Genomic DNA, 18,887 nt, shown 5'->3' on the forward strand with positions numbered 1-18,887 from the left:
CCTCTACAAATCACAATGCATTTGAATACTTAATGAAAAGAATAATTATCATCATTGTCACCATCCCTGCATTTTCTCCCTACTCAGCTCCTTGGCATAAACTACCAAGCCCTTAAAATAGTTTTGGAAAGATTATTTCTCCTCCGTTCCTTTACATTCAGAATTGAATGGGCACAGAGCAAGATATGGCAAGACATATCCTGACCAGACCCTTTTTGAGGGTTCATACAACAACCAGACCTGGACCAGGCAACACACCAGATCCCCCCCCCCGTCCCGTCCCAGCTGATTTTAGCTGGTGAAACTGTGTTGTAAACCGCCTTGAGTCCCCTACTATGGGAGAAAGGCGGGATATAAATCAACTCACTCCCAGCAAAGGACAGATGTTTGTGAAGGAGGGGGTTTCTCTCTCCATTTGTTAAAAAAAAATCCGCCTGGAACTAACAAAGGAGGGATTGATACTCCTCTTCCTGGCAAGGTGAGTGGAAGAATATCGATTCTCCTTCCCAAAATAACGGGTCCTTTTCTGGGCTAGTAATCTCGAATTATTGAACGTTACAATCTCTGCATAGGTTGCATCTGCATTGCAGAAATAATTTGGGTTGACACCAGTTTCATTGCCATGGCTCCATGCTATGGAATTCTGGAGAATGTAGTTTGGTGCCCCAACAATTAATCCTGCAGTGCGGATGCACCCATAAAAGAAAGGAGGAGTACTGAGACAGGGCTTGCTCTCCCACCTCTTCGCCCTGCCCTGCCCCAGTGGTAACGCCCCAGTCTGTTGGACTTTTGGTTTTCCAAAACAAGGGTCCTTTGGGGCCATTGCCCAGCAGCCACCTTTCCTCTCCGATCCCTTCTTCTTCTTTTTAAAATAAATGTTGATGGATGGGGTTCCTCTTGCCTATAAGACAAAGCGACGGAATATAGAGGTATGCCATCAGATTTTGCTGCCTGAAGAAGACCAGGACACTCTGGAGACCGGTGGAAGGGGAGCATCAAGGTGCATAGCACCCCAAAACCAGGGATGAGGCAGAAAATCCCACATCAATGGATAGATGAACAGGTACCTAGCACCTTTCCTAACAACCAAAAAGTGCCTCGCTTTGCCTAAAATGGAAGAGCAAGCTTAGGACTTCTCTCTAGTTTCCTTCATCCTCACAAAAGGGGGAAATGTTCGAAGATATAGCCGTGGTCGTCTATGGAATCAGAACATGGAGAGATCTTGCAGCACCTTGGGGACGAACTGGAAGAAAGAAGTTGGCAGCATGAGCTTTCCTAGACGTCAGTCTACTTCCTCAGATGTGTTTGGTCTACTTCCATCAGATGCACCAAATGCATCTGAGGAAGTAGATTTAAGCCTACTAAAGCTCATGCTGCCAACTTCTTTCTTTCAGCTAGTCTCAAAGGTGCTACAAGATCTCTCTACAAGGGGGAAAGTAGTCCTGCTTGTTGCTGGTCCAGACGCTCTTTCCTGGCACCACTTTTAGCTGCCATGAGTCAAGGCTATGGGAGCCTGGGAGGCATTTAGTCTTCTCTGTCGGAGAGTTCTGGTGCCACAGCAAGCTCCAAATCCCAGGATTCCATAACACTGAACCCTGGCATTTAAAGCAGTGTCAAACTCTCGGCTGGGCCACGAAAACCCATTGGGTGACCCTGGGCAAGTCACACTCTTTCAGCCTCAAGGGGAAGGCAAGGAAGGGCAAACCGCCTCTGAACAAATCGTGGCCAGAAAACCCGGTGATAGGGTCGCCATACATCGGAAAGGACTTGAAGGCACACAACAACAATAACCTGCATTTTTTTCTGCAGGGCAGATGCAGCCACGGTTGCCAGATGAAATGAAAGAGAGTGCTCCTGTACTTTAATAGTTGTTTAGCAAGTAGTGGTTGTCATTCAAGCAACACCTGCCGCAATCCCCTCTTCTACACGACCGCTGAAAGCACAGGAGGCCTTTCCTGTATTTAACTTGGCAACCCTACAGGCAATTTCCACCCCACACACAACTGAAAGCACTAAGTCAGCTGGCATCTTGAGCATATTCATAAATAGCCCAAAGGAGAGGTTCGTCTAAGAGCAGAGCAGCCTGGAGAAGAGGGCAGGAGGTGAAGAGGAAGATATCTCTTCTGCGAAATCTCTTCAAATCCAGGGATAGCCTCGGGGGGGAGGGGGTTTGGTGGTGAATTGAGACAATAAAGTCCTTCATCGGTGGGCATCGCTGCTTGCTTGGTAACAGAACTGCAAGCCGCCAAGTACAGTGAAAGGAGAGGGCTGCTGCAAGACTATAGCAAAGTTCCTTTTGGGAACTACAGATCCCAGACCACCGCCACCACTGTCCCAGCCAGCATGGCCAGGGTCAAGGCTGCTGCCACACTGCAGAATTACAGCAGCCTGACACTGCTTTAGGTGTCATAGCTCCATCCCATGGGATTTGTACTTTGTTGTGGCACCAGAGCTCTCTGAGAGAGAAGGCTAAATGTCTCACAAAACCACAAGCCCCAAAATCTCACAGCATTGAGCCAGGGCAGGCAAAGCGGTGTCGACCTGCATTAATTCTGCAGTGTAGTAACAGACTGTGAGTACTCTAAACGCCTCCTGAGGAGTGAGTCTTCGGTGAGACGTCACCAAAAGGGAAACTTGGGGTGGCGTGGAGGAAGGAAAGAAGGCTAACTTGGGCTGCAACTCCCGGTTGGCACCACTTTAACTGCCAGGGCTCAATCAATCTGCGAACTATAGTATGCTGTGGCGCCAGAGCTCTCGGAGAAAGAAGGCTAAATGTCTCGCAAAACTACAGATCCCAGAATTCCATAGAATTGAGCCAGGACGGGTAAAGAGGTGTCAAACTGCAGTGTACATGCCGCATTAGACGGGTGTAAAAATAGGGGAAGAGAGGGTGAACTGTGTGAGTGTGGAATCATAGAATCGTGGTTGGAAGAGACCTCAAAGGCCACCCAGTCTAACTCCCTGCCATGCAGGAACTCACACTCAAAGGATCCCTGACAGATAGCCATCCAGCCTTTGTTTAAAGATATCCAAAGGAGGAGACTCCACCACTTCCATTATCGAACAGCTCTTACTGTCAGAAGGTTCCTCCTAATGTTGAGGTGGAATCTCTTTTCCTGTAGCTTGCATCCATTGCTCTGAGTCCTGTTCTCTGGAGCAGCAGGAAGCTAGCTTGCTCCATCCTCAGTGTAAAACCCCTTCAAATACTTAAACAGGACTATCATATCACCTCTTAACCTTCTCTTCTCCAGGCTAAACATACCCAGCTCCCTAAATCTGTCCTCACAGGGCAGAAGTCCCTTTGCATCCTCCAGAATTCTGGAAGCTGGTCCTACACCTGTGTCCTGCTGGAGACAGAAGATGACTTGCAATAGAAGTTCTGCTATTGGAGATTTTTGAAGATGAGACAAGTGGAGGAAAATTGGGGAGGAGAGGGCGAAGGGTGCGCCTTGGTTGGGGTGATGGAGGAGATATTTGGCAATGAATCGCTGGGACAAGGACCTGAAAGGGGGCAGTCAGAGCAAGACACCAGTATCTTGAATTCTTGGTTTCATGTTTGCCACCGCTTGCTCAATGAAGCTGGTGTCTTAGGAACTCTTCTCATTTGCAAACCTAGGCTACACGTTACAACTACTGACGGCCATTCTTTTATGGTCTGTCTACCCTTTATAGACAATTCTGCCCTTTATAGACAATTTCATCCGACCGCCAACATGTTTCCAATAGTCTCCTTAGCAGAAGTATTAGCACTATTAGAAGCTAATAAAACGTAACATGCCATCATTCACAAAGTGCACCCAGCTCAGAAGCCAAGAATAAAAATGAATGTCCACTTGTCTTTTATATGAAACTTGCTCTCAAAAGCTCCCAGTGAAATATGCCCTAAAGGCATCAGATCCCTTCTCATCTTGGCTTTAAGCAGGGTCAGCTCTGGTTAGCACCTGGATGGGAGACCACCAGGGAGTAGCAGATGCTGTGGGCTAAATGTCAGAGAAAGGAACTGGGAAAAAACATTTCTAAGAAAACCCTATGAAATTTGTGGGGTCACCATACCGACACAAAATGTAAATATACATCTGACTTTAAAACGGGAATAAAAAACTAGATTTGCACTCTCACACACACACTACAGAAAGGAAAGTTTTCAGATCCCCCCCCCCACCTTTGAAGGGGATCCTGTCTTTAAATTTCGAGGAACTGGCCAACAATTACGTATATTTTGCAAGATTCATGGTTGGGAAAGTCGTTTCCAAGATTATTTTATTTAGTGTGAAACATCTCTGTATCTGTATTGTGTCATCAAGTAATACAAGCACGATCCTGCCAAAGGGATGCCTGCTTAAGTCCTATTGAGATCAGCTGGATTTAAAAGTGCTTGGCTTTGATGCCTGGATCTATCCACGTTTATTTCTTGTGCCGATGTAGCCAAGTAGTAGGGAATGTGGCAGCTGAGGAGAGGAAGAAGGTGAAAAATTTCTTGTGTTGTTTGCAGGACTAAAAGGAAAAGAAAGGCCTGCCTGTTTGCAATTTACATTTTTCCCTGTCTTAAAAAACACAGGGTTGAAATCCATTCCATAAATTTGTGGGTTTGTTTTTTAAAAAATTGACCACACTGGAGAAGAAATAATAAGCCATCCCTACTGCTTTTATGCTCCTATTTGACAGCTTTTAAGGCTCTAATCCTTACGCATACTGTTCTGGGACTTACATCTGTGTAGGCATACATATGATTCCACTGTGAGGAATCTACTTACTTAGAAACTAGTTTTGACTGAGATATAACTCTGTGGGGGATTATGCCACACTTTGTAATGTAGCTAGTGCTGGTCTATGGCAATAAGAAAGATTCTTCTTCTGTAATGTAGGTGGGTGCTATTCAGACTGGTGGTTGATGAACCAGTACTGGCCCAAACCCCTCATCTGCTGGTCCTTGGAGGGTTTCAAGAAAGAGTCGATCGCAGTCAATGGGCACAAAATGGCAAAGGTTCTTGGAACCTGGGAGGGTGAGGGATTCTGGTAACCCACATTAAAGTTAAAGCTGCCTCAAGTTGAAAACCTTTGAACTAACTCTTCCCATGGCTCTTTTACAATATGAAAAGACCACTGACATGAGTTAAACCTTCTTCATTATGAGTCCATTTTCTGGAAACAGGTCTGGACTCCCTTTTTTTTCTTTTTTCTTTTTGGCTTGGGGAAATGTTCTCTAAAAATCCAGAGAGGGAAAAAGAAAAGAGGAAATAGTGAGTGAGGCAACTCTGTGTAACACTACTTATTAAAAGACCTTGCAAAAACGTGTGTTTTGTGTATATGTGTTTTTTCTTTACACAATTTTATTTTCACAAGCACCAGAAGTGTGAAAAAGACAGAATATGACTTTGAAAGCCCTTTTGCCCCCTTTTTTCAGATTTTTTTAAATTCAGTCAACAGGAGAAAGAGATGAAAAGGGAAAGAAAGCTATATTGTGCATTCTGACAGAATACCTGAAATACTGCAGATTTTTAGGTGGAATAACGACTGTTCTTTCAAAAGCTGGAAAACTAGAACCACCTCCTCAGTGCAAACTCAGTTCCTACCTCTTCCCTGTCCCTTTCCCCACCTATATATATATATGTATGTGTATGTGTATATATGTATATATGTGTAGGTATGTATGTGTGTGTGTATGTGCATATACAGTATGTGTGTGTGTATATATGTGTGTGTATAATTTTAAAGGATGAACCATTTTAATTGGCTAAAGAAATGGACCAGGCCCCAAAGACGTGTGGATGACCATTTCCATGCCACTTCTGGCAAAAAAGAAAAAAGGAGGAAAGGCATACAAAATGAAGATGAAGAAGTCTGTCCCCTCTTTGCAAATGAAGCAACTTGATACCTGTGGAGGGAACAAGAAAGGCGGAGGAGGGGGGTGTGTGGATCGGGCCTGGAAAAGCAGCTGCAGCTCCGTTATGAATTTATGTTTGGAAGGATCCAAAAGCCTCTCTTGAGGAGATAGTCAGCCAGAGGCTGGAGCTGGAGGAGGAGGCAAACACGAAGCAGAAAACAAGCCCATTTGGCTCGGCTTCCCTCTCCTTCCTCTTACATAAGAGTCCCTCCCTCCTTGGCACCCATTCCTGGGCAGTGTTTCCTCCCCCTCCTGAGATTAAAATCTGCTTTGAAATAAACACAGACACATCCATGCCGATTGGAGTCGGAGAGTGTGGCAGGCTGGCTTTTTGGGAAGGTGGGATCATCACACAGGACCAGAGGTCCTCCTTTTCCAGGACGCGTCCTACATTTCTCTCCAGGAGGAATCCCAAAGCGCTCCCCCCCTTTTTTATGAGCATGACTAAGAAGCTTGCAATTTACATATCTAGGAGAAAAATCCATCATCAGTGATACCTTTATTGGCCAACAATATCCTTGTTGCAAGCTTTCGAAGCTTCATGGGCTTCTTCTTCATCAGGCAAGATGTTACAAGCCAAACAGAAGAAGAAGAAGACACAATTGTTAGATGTTAGGTGCCTGCATCATGTTGTTGTTTAGATGTTAGGATGGGGAGGATATCTAGGACATTTCTCGGAGGACATGATCTGCTCAATTCTGGGAGCAGAGCAAAGCCTGGAGAGGCTGGAAAGGCAATGGAGGGATCCCTGGCGCTCTCTCCCCTTTCGGGGCCTCTCCTGGAAGAGCTGCTCTGGGGAGGCAGCAGGCCAAAAGCAAGGCTCCTCTGGAGAGAAAGCCAGCCCCGGCAGCAATCCTGGCTTGCTCTGCTTTTGGAGCTCCTTACATAACAGACCCCCCCCGTCTTTCCCCAGGGGACCGGACGCCCTCCTTTCCCAGGACCTGTCCTACATTTCAACCTCCAGTCCAGGAGAGATTCCAAAATAACCTTTAAAAAGCATCTAAAGGCAGCCCTGTTGGCCATACAGCAAATCCAATGACATCCAAGCAATGATACCTTTATTGGGCTTTATTGGTTAATCCAATAAAGGTATCATCAGTCTGGATGTTACTGAAAATGACCTCCAGTTTGAGCATGAATTGATATTTATAGGAGTCTTTTAGCTTATTTGTTTGTAATGCCCCACATTTTGCAGCGCCTTGTCCTCCTCCTTGGCGGTGAGGGCATCTGGTCACTCTGCCCTTTTTGCCTCCAGTGCTCCAACTAAAATGCACCAAATCCTCTCTTAACCTCTTGCAAATGGCTGGGCTGAGGCTGCGGTGCCTTGGGAGACTTTTTCCCTGAGCCTTTCCTCCGCCCTCCAACTGAACCTAATTCGGAATACATCCCACCCCTTCTCCCTTTGCATTTCTCTTCCTGAGGCGGATAAAATGAAGGCTCCTTTGCCGGAGAGCCAAAAAGCACAGCCTCCGTCCCTGGGTGGGCTCGAACCACCAACCTTTCGGTTAACAGCCGAACGCGCTAACCGATTGCGCCACAGAGACACCTGCGCTCCAGCCCTTCCCAAAATCGGCTGCTCAGACTGCCCTTCAGCCTCACATTGTCCTGAGAGATTTTCTTCAAGGGGAGAAAAAGCTGCAGAAAGCCTATTAAAAAGCAAGGCTGCAGTCCTATGCACACTAAGCAATAGCATTTCTATACCGCTTATCAATGCACTTACCTATTAGTCCATTAGATGCATGCAGCCAAGTGAGACTGACTTCTGAAAATGCATGCATAGGATTACAGTGGGACCTTGTTATCCGCTGGGGTCTGGTTCCAGGACCCCCTGTGGATAACAAAATTAGTGGATGCTCAAGTCCCATTAAATATAATGGCAGAGCAACATGGTGTCACTTATATAAAATGGAAAATCAAGGTTTGCTGTTTGGAATTTATACCTTTCTAAAAATATGTTTTCAAGCAGTGGATGCTTGAATCGGTGGATGAAAAATCCGTGGATAAGGAGGGTCAACTGTATATGGACAAGGTTTAATAAAGGGATGGTCAGCTGCAGCTGTCCAGGGAAGGGGCTTTTTTGGTAATTTTCTGTTCCTGGCACCCTGACTATCCCCCCCCCCCCTTTTTTTTTTTTTTTTTTAATGAAATCACGTTCTCCAGACCAGACTTGAACTTCTGGCCACCTCTGGGATCTTTTGTTTGTTTGTTCTGGCATCTTTGACAGTCCACACTGTGGACTGTCAAAGATGCCAAAATAAATGAACAAATCCCAGATGGGGCCAAAATCCAGATCTGATTTTAAGAAAATGATTTTATTTAAAAAAATATTAAATGATGCAGAGTAGGCCTGTGACTTCTAAAAGGTGAATCACCATTTCCAGCAGCTTTCAGGAGAGGGCATTTGCCTCCCTTTCTTTGGGGCCAGAAAAAAAGGGGGTCAGCGGAGCCTGCAACAGTTTCTGAAGGGCTGATTGCGGACCCAGAGTTGCATTTTGTTACCACCTCTGCTTTAAGAAGATGATAATATGTCTTCCTTGGAAAAATTAAAATTGCAAACTGCTCCCCATTTATGCCTCAGTCTTATTAGCAGGTGAACTAGACACCATCGTAACTGTTGATATGATTTTTGAATATGCTGTTTAAAATCTATGCAGGAGTACATTTCATTTGGAGCATAGTTTGATGTCTCCAGACCATCTGCCTTTTATTGCCTGCTTCTTTCATTGCTCTGGTGTCTGGTATGCATTTTTCCTTCCCCTTGTGTGTGCACTGTGCATGCATTGGGTTATATTGGTGTAACCGCCTTGTTCCTTGGGATGCATATCCTCAATATTTGTAACACTGCCCTCCCAGCACTCAATTACTTCTGTCCTGTTCCATACAATCTCATAAATCATGAAATTAACATTTCTAACTCAATTATGAAATTACAATTATTACATCTCTGAAATTATGGTTCATATTGTTGTTGCCTCCAATATGGCTGACTCTCAGCTAAAAAAAGGCACAGGCATTCACCCAGAGAAGTACACCCCATCCTTTAGTCCCACCACCATTGTCCTTTCTGGTCCCTTCTAACTGCACTGGAAATGGGAAGTACAACATGTAGGAATTCAGGGTGTGGAAAACGGGGTGGCTGTAGCCCCAGACCCTCTATGGATATGCACTCTGGTTAAAGGATATGAAGTTCTATACAAAACTGTGTTTTGTGGACCACATCCCTCACTGTATCTCTATGCTGGAATCCTTCCTCTGTTTGCCCTCGTGGAAACAATCAAGTTGAGGGAAAGACAGGCAATATAGTTACTTCCAGATTCTGGACCACAGTATGTTAAGATTAAACCTTTAGAGAAGCATTTAATTTATACCCATTAAAATGCTATGAAAATTTAGAAAAATAGTGAATTGACTCATTTGTTAATTTGTTAAATTGCTAAATTGAAAAATAACAATTTAAACTAACAATGTACAGTAATGAGAAATATTAATCACAACTCTAAAGTAATGCCCATTGCATTGACTGACAACTGTTTGAATTGTTGCTGGAAAATATCACAAATTGGGGTAATGAATTCATTTTAATAATTTATTTTCAAGCTTAAAACAGCTCCTGGTGTCTACACCATTGGGACTGCCCTGAAGTGACAGAGCCCTCCCTCCACGGCCAACTGTCATCATCCAGCCTGGAGGGAGTGAGGGGGTGGGTAGGGGCTAATTTTGTATTACAATTTTTACTGTACACCGCTATGAATATTGCGGAATAGCGATCTATAAATAAAACTTATTATTATTATTATTACTGACTCCAGGTTTGTTTTGTTGTCTTTGAATAGGGGAGGTATTCCATAAAGAAGATGTCCTCAATATGAGTTCCTTTCCCTCAGCAGGCCTTCATCCTTCTCAGTCTAATTTGCTGCTATCTTATTGTCTTGTTTGACCATCCTTTCTGGCCAGAGCAAATAAAAAGGCAGAAATAGCAAGGAAGAGGACCAGCAAAGTCAAGAGATTCTCACTGGTGGACCCTCAGCCAACTATGGCTATTGTGGAAACAGACCTGAAGGAACTACCTGGAATCTACTGCAGGTCCAGGAGGAATCATGTCAGACGCAAGTCAGGTTAAACTAGATACACATTAAATTCTGGACAGCAAATATGTCTAGACAATATCACTGAGCCATATCAGTGTACTGTATATGCTAAAATGGGGTTTAAGTCCACTGCATTACTGTAGGTGCTGCCTTAACAAAGATCTCCAATGAACATTTCACCTCTTCAAAATAACATATTCGAACTATTCTCAGATTGAGTATAAAAGTGTAAGTCACTCATTACAAGCCTTACAAATTATATTAATCTTAAACATCATGCCAGAATAGTGGGTTGGATCGAGTTGTGCTCAGAATAGACCCATTGAAATAACCAGGATTTAAGTTAGCCATGACTACTATGTTCTGTTATAGGCTGAGAATCATAAAGCTCTCCATAATTCCTAGCTCTCTTTGCTAGGGCTAAGTGGATTTGCAATCCCAAATTTTCCTTCAGTCCACAGATTTCAAGCATTCCAGTAATTTAAAACTTTAGTTAAGCATTTACATATACAGTTTAGGCATCCAAAGAAAAGTGGCAATTACCAAAGGTATGCAGACATAGTAAATATAAGAGTTCTAAATGTGAATAGTTTTCAGTGTCTCACTCTCTGCAATGTGTGAAATTTGAAGGACAATTTTTAGGGAGAACCAATGTCCTCCTTTTCCCCCCTCCCCCCCCCCAGAGCTGTATCCCTGGTTTGGGGCTCTAAGTCCAACAATGCATACACAAAAACACTTACACATATACACATAGATAAACAGATGTTGTGCTATAACCTCTTGTAGACTAGACACATTAAACTCAGTTGGCATCTAATTAAGTCAGTTGTAGTCCACAAAAACTTATGCTGCAATAAATCTGTTAGTGGTCAAAGTGTCACAAATATCTTTTAAATTTTTGCTGGAACAGATAAACTAAACTTTTTGAATACATCTTTGTTGAGTTTTGAACTAGAAAGAGAAGAATTAGGCAAACAAAGAGCAAAGGAAAGCAAAATATAAACAAAGTGTAGAAAGGAAACTATAAAGAGAAAGGGAGGGAGAGAAGGAAGAACAAAAAGGAATACTAGTACGATGTTCTAATATAGTGGGCCCTTGGTATCTAATGGGATTTGGTTCCAGGTCCCTTGTAGAAACAAAAATCTGTGGATGCTCAACTCCCATTAAATAGAATAGTGTAGTGAAGGCTATTGTTTTTGGTGAGTAGGGGATTGGACTACAATTCTTGAAACCCCAGCCAGCATGGTTGGTGAGTTTTCATCCAAAAAAATTACATTTCCAACCTCCAACTAGAAAGTAGGCAGCCTAAGTTTGGGCAGGAGAGATTGCAGAACCCCAAGCTCTTCTCCCTGGATGGTTTCTGAAGCACAAGGTCTCTCACAAGGCTCTGTATTTCCTCTGGCTGTTTGCAGTCCTCCACCCCTTCTTATCCTCTCAGCTCCTTACTTCACAAGGCTTTCTATTAAACTTTTAATACTATGGACCTTCTTGTTCATGGCAGCACTGCAGCCATTCATTAGTGTCCACCTAGGGAACAAATAACTCTTTAGCTTCACCCTAGGTGTCCAACTCACTTTGTGCCTGGAGGGGATTTGTAATCGAAACAGGGCCTTGTGAGAGAGAGGGAAAAAAGAGGAGGGAGACTTGGGAACTTGTTTTTCATTGAGGTAATGCCCAGGACACATGTTAATGATTTCAGTGCAAGTATCAGGCAGAGACATGACTGTAAATTAACCATGTAGAAAAACCACCTGTTGGTGCCAATGGAGCCGACACAAGGACTACCAGGGTAAGGAGCTGTAAGTCAGCAGTTGGCGGGGTTTCTTTTCAGGGTCTGGTCTCGTTCTTTTTACTTTTTCAGAAAGAATGCTAATATCTTTGATGTTTTCCATGTGGCTCCCTGAACCTCTATTTTATCTTAACTACAACCCTGCAGGATAGTATAGGCCAGGCTGAGAGAGAATGATTGGTCCAAGGTCACCTACAGAGTTTTATTGCAGGGTTGAATCTAGATTTCCCTATTCTTCTTTCTCATTCTCACTATATCATTATAGCACATTAATACCACTTTAACTACCATGGCTACAACCTATTGAATCCAGGGATTTTAGCTTTAAGAGGCATTTAGAATACTGTGCCAAAGTGCTCCTGTACCTCACCAAACTGCAAATCCTAGGATTCCGTAGGATGCAGCCACAGCAGTTCAAAATGGTATCAAACCACTACAATAATCTAACACTACACTGGTGTGTCAGCAGAAATTATATCTGCATCTACATGGCAGTAAACTATACTGGATTCAGTGAGACTTTTTCCTGAGTAAATATTCACCCAAGGCATTTTGCTACGTGAGGCAAAGAACAAGATGGTGTCCCTCCCATTCCTTACATGAAAGTCAGTTGGACTGCCAGTTGACTGTTCTTCAGCACTACTGGTGGGACAGTGATCCCCAATATACCTTGAAGGAAGATCCCCAGCTTAGGGGGGCAAATGGAAAGCTCTACAGTATGCATATTTCTCTTCTAACACTGTGCTACCAGCTACCAGCATCTGCCACCTGACGCACTCACCTCACCCTGCATGATGGTAGGACCAGAACTGCAGTCACAGGCTTAGGTTGCACAGTGCTATTCTACGTAATGCAGATTCTGCATGAAGGATAAGGAAAGTGCAGACTGTAGGCTCCATGTTGCCCCCAAACTCTTTTTGTGCCCCCATGCCCCCTTATCCTCTATGCCAACAGTAGGAATAATGTGACTTGCAGGTCCTTTGTCTCCCCCACCCAAACTGGCCATCCCTATTTTTGGTGGGGTGAAAAATAATACAAAAAACTATGGGGGTGCTTACAATTGTGTTTTGGGTGATTACATGTTGCATTAAATAAACATTCAGATGTCATGTGCAAGAGACCAGCCTGAGGATTTAAGGAAGGGGAAGCTACAGAAAAAGAGATCTTTTCCCAAACATCTTCACTGGAGAGAAAATCTGATGTTTGATGAAAGATCTCCAGAGCAGTTGATTCAGAGGATTCTAGGCTTCAGCTTGCCTATACCTGCCCCTACCTGTCACTTCCACAGGGCCCTTACACAACTGTCTCAGGAATGCACCGTATGTGACAATATCCTTGCATGAACCAAAGTTTGGCACCCAGCTATACTCGCCATTCCCAGTTCAGGGTCTGTTTATGACAAAACTGGGGTGGGGGTGGGGAATCCTTTTCTTTTCCTTTATAAAATACCTGGCCATTATATTTCAGAATAATGTTCTTAACATTTTGTACTAATAGAGGCAAGAATGAATGAAACAATGGCAGCTTTGTTTTTTGTTACTGTATGGTCTCCTTTGCATCTCATCTTGGCCCTAGTCCACAGAATCACAGACACTGCTGAACGTTTTTTTCTGAGTACACATTCCAATAGCAACAATGAGCGCTGGAAAGCCAAAGCTTCTCTCCGTGCCATCTTGTGCTCTTGAGGAATAATATTATTCTGTTTATATCCTGCTGTATCAAATAAGATGTCTAGGCAACTTACAAAAATATAAGTTTAAACTATTTTAAAACATTTAGCAAAATAATTAAACATTCTGAAACCATATGAAATAATGTAATAATTAAAAAAGTTAAAGCAGTCTAAAACCGTATATTTATATAGAATTGGAAGAAATCATAAGGGCCCCAAAAGCTAAGATTTTTTTAAAAAAAATTATTATTATATCAAACAGACAAATGTATATACATACATACCTACAAACTCATATACATATACATACATATGGTACACACCCCTAGATCTACCTGTAGACACACACACACACACACACACACATACCTATAAGAATTTATGTTATCTATTACCTACATATTACATAATGCATATACTATCTTTTTTCCCACCTATATTTACACTCATACTATATCTTCTTTTCTTATTAGCCATTTCTTTTTCCTATGTCTTTACTTGATTTATTCATTGACTTTTCTCTATATTCTTTTTCCAATATTCAATTATTAGGTCCCATTCTTTTTTTCCCTCTTCGTTATCTTCCTTTTCTCCTTTCAAACTTTTGGACAGTCTATCCGCCTCTCTCATATCCAATAATTTCCTCATCCATTCTTCTAATGTCAGGATTTGTATTGTTTTCCACTTTTGTGCGTACAGCACCCTAGCTGTTGTAATCATATACAATAATAATTTTGAGTATTTTTTTTCTAGGTCTTTCCCCAATCTATCTAGAAGGTACAACTCTGGAATTCTTTGGAAGGTCTTTCTTAAAATATTCATTATAGCTGTGTGTATCATGTTCCAAAACTTCTTCACCTTTTTACAAGTCCACCACATGTGGTAATACGATCCTTCTGTTTTTTTACACTTCCAACATATCTTGTTTACATTCTTATAAATTTTTGCTAGCTTAGATGGTGTTAGGTGCCACATGTAAAACATTTTATAATGATTGTCTTTTAGATTTTGTGCCAGCATGAACTTGTTAGTTCTGTACCAAGATTTTTCCCATTCTTCTAAGTTTATATTATTTTGCGTAAGTTGGCTCCATTTAATCATAGTTTCTTTTATGCATTGTTGTTCTAGATCTCGTCTTAATAATAAATCATAATATTTTAAAAAAATTCTTTTCCTTTTCAGAGATTATTTTATCCAGTTCATTTTTGGATTTTTCTATTCCTACTAGTTTCAAATCCATTTATAATCTTTCTTCTAGTTGTTTATATGGAAACCAATCTATTTTTATCCCTTCTTTCTCTAATTTTTCTCTTGTTTTTAATTTAAAGGTCAATCTTTCATCCTCTTAACATAGTTGCTCATATGTTAACCATCGTTCTTTTACATTTTTAAATCTGTCAAAATGAGCTTCTTGTGGTGATGTCCACATTGGGATTTTAAAATAAATTTTTTCCGTACATTGTTCCCAGATTCTCAAAAGTCCTCTTCTAATACCATGATTAACAAACTCCTTATTCTCTTTCTGTTTTCCATTTAAATATGCATGCCATCCATACTTTATATTGTGGCCTTCTTGGTTTATTACTCTTTCCTTTTTCAAATATATCCAACCTAAGCAAAGTTTTAACATGGTGCCTGAATGAAACTAAGGTTGGTACCAAACAGACTTTCAAGGTGAGGACATTCCACAACAGAGATGCCACAATGAAAAAGATCCACTTCCACCTCCTCACATAGTAATCTCAGTCCCCCTGCAGACATAAACAGGGAGAGGGGCTCCTTCAAATGTTTAGTCATTTAGGCTTTAAATATAATTACCAGCACCTTGCATTCAGACTGGAAACATGTTAAACTCATTATGTCTCATTTTCATTGCTGCTGGATCTTTGAAATTTTGCTATGAAAAATAGATTAATCTATCATTTCAAAAACAACAACTAAAATGTGAACAAATTAGCTTTTGAACTGTAACTTGACATCTCCTCAGTTTTTAAGAGGATTTTGAGAGTTTTAGTCCAAAGGCGTTACCTTTTCTGAAAAGAAGACAGAGAAATGCCAAAAAATAACATTTTTCAGGAAAAGAGGAGGAAGAAAGTGAGAAGGTCAGAGTGGAGTTGGACATTAGCATAAGAACATAAGAAGAGTCCATCTGGATCAGAATGAAGGCTGGCCCAAGATTTTATACTGCCCAAGGCAGAGCAGTAAATAGTATTCCACCTGTCCAAGTCAAGACACATAGGGCCAAAGGCAGGCAAGTTAGTTTGGCATCTAAGGTAGAAAATAAGATACTAAATAATAAATCAATTGCTGCCATTTCATCACATCAAACATCTCCTGTGCAAGACAGCTGCTTCCCTTTGGCTAATAGCAGGGCAGGTCCTGATCAAACAAAATGGTGTATCTAGTCCAATGAACTATCTTTGCCTCCCAGAATGAAGAATCACATGCCTACAGAAAGCACACAAGCAGGACACAAAAACAATAGGCTTCTCCTACATTATTTCCCTTCAACACAGGATAATAAAAGAGATATTGAAAGAGAGAGAACATTCCCCCTTTGGCTGGCTGATGGGTTGAGGTGGAAACAATCTATGCTACTTTAAATAGTAACATACAAAATGGGCTATTGTGAAGTAAGTATAGTCCACATCTTCAGATGCATGACATGTTATTCATGTGGATACACTACATTGGGATGGAGATGGGAGTATACACAACAAAGTCAGAGGAAAATTACATGCAGAAGATACTGACACTAACAATTCTCTGTGTACAGCTTATTCATGACGCTTGATGGCAAACATCTATTATAACATAGGCCTGATGCCCAAGGGCCAGAATACTCTAGAAGCAGCACAAAGCATTCTGGTCCCGAAGCTTGCCCGACACCCTCCCATTACCTGGGCACTCTGTTGCAATGACAGTCAGCTGTTTGCATGCACATCCTGCTCTGCCACCTGCTGCCATGTATCACTCCCTCTGAGGCAAAAAATGAGGCTCCCAACCACCATACAGCAGGGTGCCTTATTCTGACTTCAGAGGGAGTGATGTACTGCAGTGGCAGTGGGAAGCACATTGGGATGTATTGTAAGCAGTCTCCTGCTGTCACTCTGGAGGGCGGTGGAAGAACTAAAGCAAAATATATTTTTAAAAAAAAAACTGTGTAAGGGGAGTATATGGTGGGTTCATATTTTAAATGAGGATTGGTTCTCATATCATTCAGATTGGGAGGGCAGGAGGCATTTTATTTGGCCCATGCAGACAACCCCCCTAGAGATCTGCCACACTGCAGAAATAAAGCAGCTTGAAACTACTTTAACTGTACTGGCTCCATCCTGTGGAATCCTGAGATTTGTAGTCTGGTGTGGTATTCAGCTTGGTCTGTCAGAGAATTCTGGTGCCTCTACAAACTAAAAATCCCAGGATTCTGTAGGATATAGTATGCCAATTAAAGTGGTGCCAAAGTGCTTTAATTCTGATGTGTGCATACACTTGTATTGTATACTGGGATGGCAAAAGTGCTGTATGTGGACATGGGCCACATACAGCCCCAATCTTGCTCCAGATATCTCCCCAGGGCTCTGAATTTTTTTTTTAATTGGCAAAAAAACCCCCAAACATACAATTACCCAAACCACTGCAAAACAACACCAACACACTGGTTTAGGTTCCCACAATCTCTCAGCTAGAAGAAAATATCTAAAAATGAGCCAAAATCACTATCAGAAGTGGCTTCCAGATCACTTAAACAAGATTATGCAACCCACTAGGGCAAATTTTGACTTATACCCTTGGTGCAGTTCCCTATCCATGGTTAATACAAATCAGCAACAACCCTATGGTGCACAGTTCATTTCTGATAAAATCACTCTACCTCTGATGCTCCAACAATGACGTTTCTTTAAGAGGGAACTTCCAAAATAAAACTTTGGTTTTAAAATCTCAAATTAATGCACTGATTCATGACAAAGTTTGATTAATTACTGGTTTCTGTTCTTGCTGTAATACTCTCCCACCACAATATTCCCATTTCCCCCCATTCATTTTGTCACATTCTTCTGCTCCAAAGCATTAAAATTCCCTATCCCTTTTCTTCCAGTTGAGATAGTTAACAAGTAGATTTTATTCCCTAATGCCACTGGAAGGTCTCGCTTACTAAAACTTCAAAACGTTTTTTTTAAAAAAAAACATGACCACATATGGCCTATTTTTCAAATGTTATTGGTCTGCTCTTCTTGCCATTCCACCCTTAAATAGCCTTTAAAATGCTGTAACAACATTGCAAAACTTTTAACAATTGCTTGCTTTATGCTTTTAATACTTTCAAGGTTTCAGAGATGCCACTGGCTTTTGTATTTATATTTTGGGTGATATTTATATCATTGGAAACTGATGCAGAAGATAATTGCATGTATTTCTGTAATATTTTAAGCTGGTTAGATGGTTTTTGAAGTTGACATCACTTAAATATACAGCAATTAACCACTATACCTAGAGAGGGGGAAATATAGGCTTAACCAAGTTATTGTTTTCTAGAGCCTTGCTTCTAAAATTTTCTTGGGGCCCTGTAAATACATATGGACATCCATGTAAATATTATGAAAAAGAAAGTAGTTGAGCTCATTCTAGTTTTGAAAGACTGGTTCTCTCATTTTTCTCTCGTACTGGCTTTCTTTCATTTAAGTCAGGAATGGAGAACTGTGGAAGGCAAGGGGGCTGCATTAGCCTCCAGGAGAACTTGAAGGGCTGCACTTACCACCACACCTGTTCCCACAAAAATATCCCCCCCCCCCAATATTCTCACCATGTTTTGGGGCCTTCATGAGGACTATTGGGGAATTTTAAGACATTTTCAAAAACATGTTGCAAAAATTTGTTTTGAGCCTAGAAGACTCAGGGGGCCTCCAAACCTAGTGGAAATGACCCCTAGAGGTCATCTTTCAGGTGTTGGTGATCCCCAGGGGACCCTGGAGGCCATACTTTGCCCACCCTTGACTTAAGTGAAGGCCAAAATTAGAATTTCACACTGTTAGAGTGCTAACAGAGACACAAAAATTGTTTGACAAATGGATTTACTAGGTAGTAGCACTAAAATCCCATGCAAGCAAAATTATGCTCAAACCTCTACAACATAGACTGCAACCATACATGGGGAGAGAAATACCAGAGGTCCAAGCATAGTTCAGGTAAGGAAGAGGCACAAGGGACCACATTGTAAACATACGATGGCTAATGGAGCACACCAGGGAATTTCAAAAGAAAGTCAGCATGTGGTGTATAGACTACAGCAAAGCCTTTAACTGCATAGATCATGAAAAGCTATGGAACACCCTTAAAGACATGGGAGTGCCAACACATGTGATAGTCTTGATGAGGAATCTGTACTCAGGACTAGAGGCTACTCTCAGAACAGAACAAGGAGAAACAGAATGGTTCCCAATTGGCAAAGGAGTC

The 18,887-nt window shown here is 41.8% G+C and overlaps 1 non-coding gene across 1 annotated transcript; it reads right to left on the reverse strand.

Annotated features, from left to right (window-relative positions):
• Window positions 1-7,354: 7,354 nt before the first annotated feature.
• TRNAN-GUU (transfer RNA asparagine (anticodon GUU)) lies at window positions 7,355-7,428 on the reverse strand. The gene has a single exon. It is a non-coding gene; the product is annotated as a tRNA-Asn (tRNA).
• Between the last annotated feature and the right edge of the window lie 11,459 nt (window positions 7,429-18,887).

Source organism: Sceloporus occidentalis, unplaced genomic scaffold (assembly GCF_023333645.1).
Source record: "Sceloporus occidentalis isolate IW3139 unplaced genomic scaffold, rSceOcc1.0.p SCAF_7, whole genome shotgun sequence".
NCBI lineage: Eukaryota > Metazoa > Chordata > Lepidosauria > Squamata > Phrynosomatidae > Sceloporus > Sceloporus occidentalis.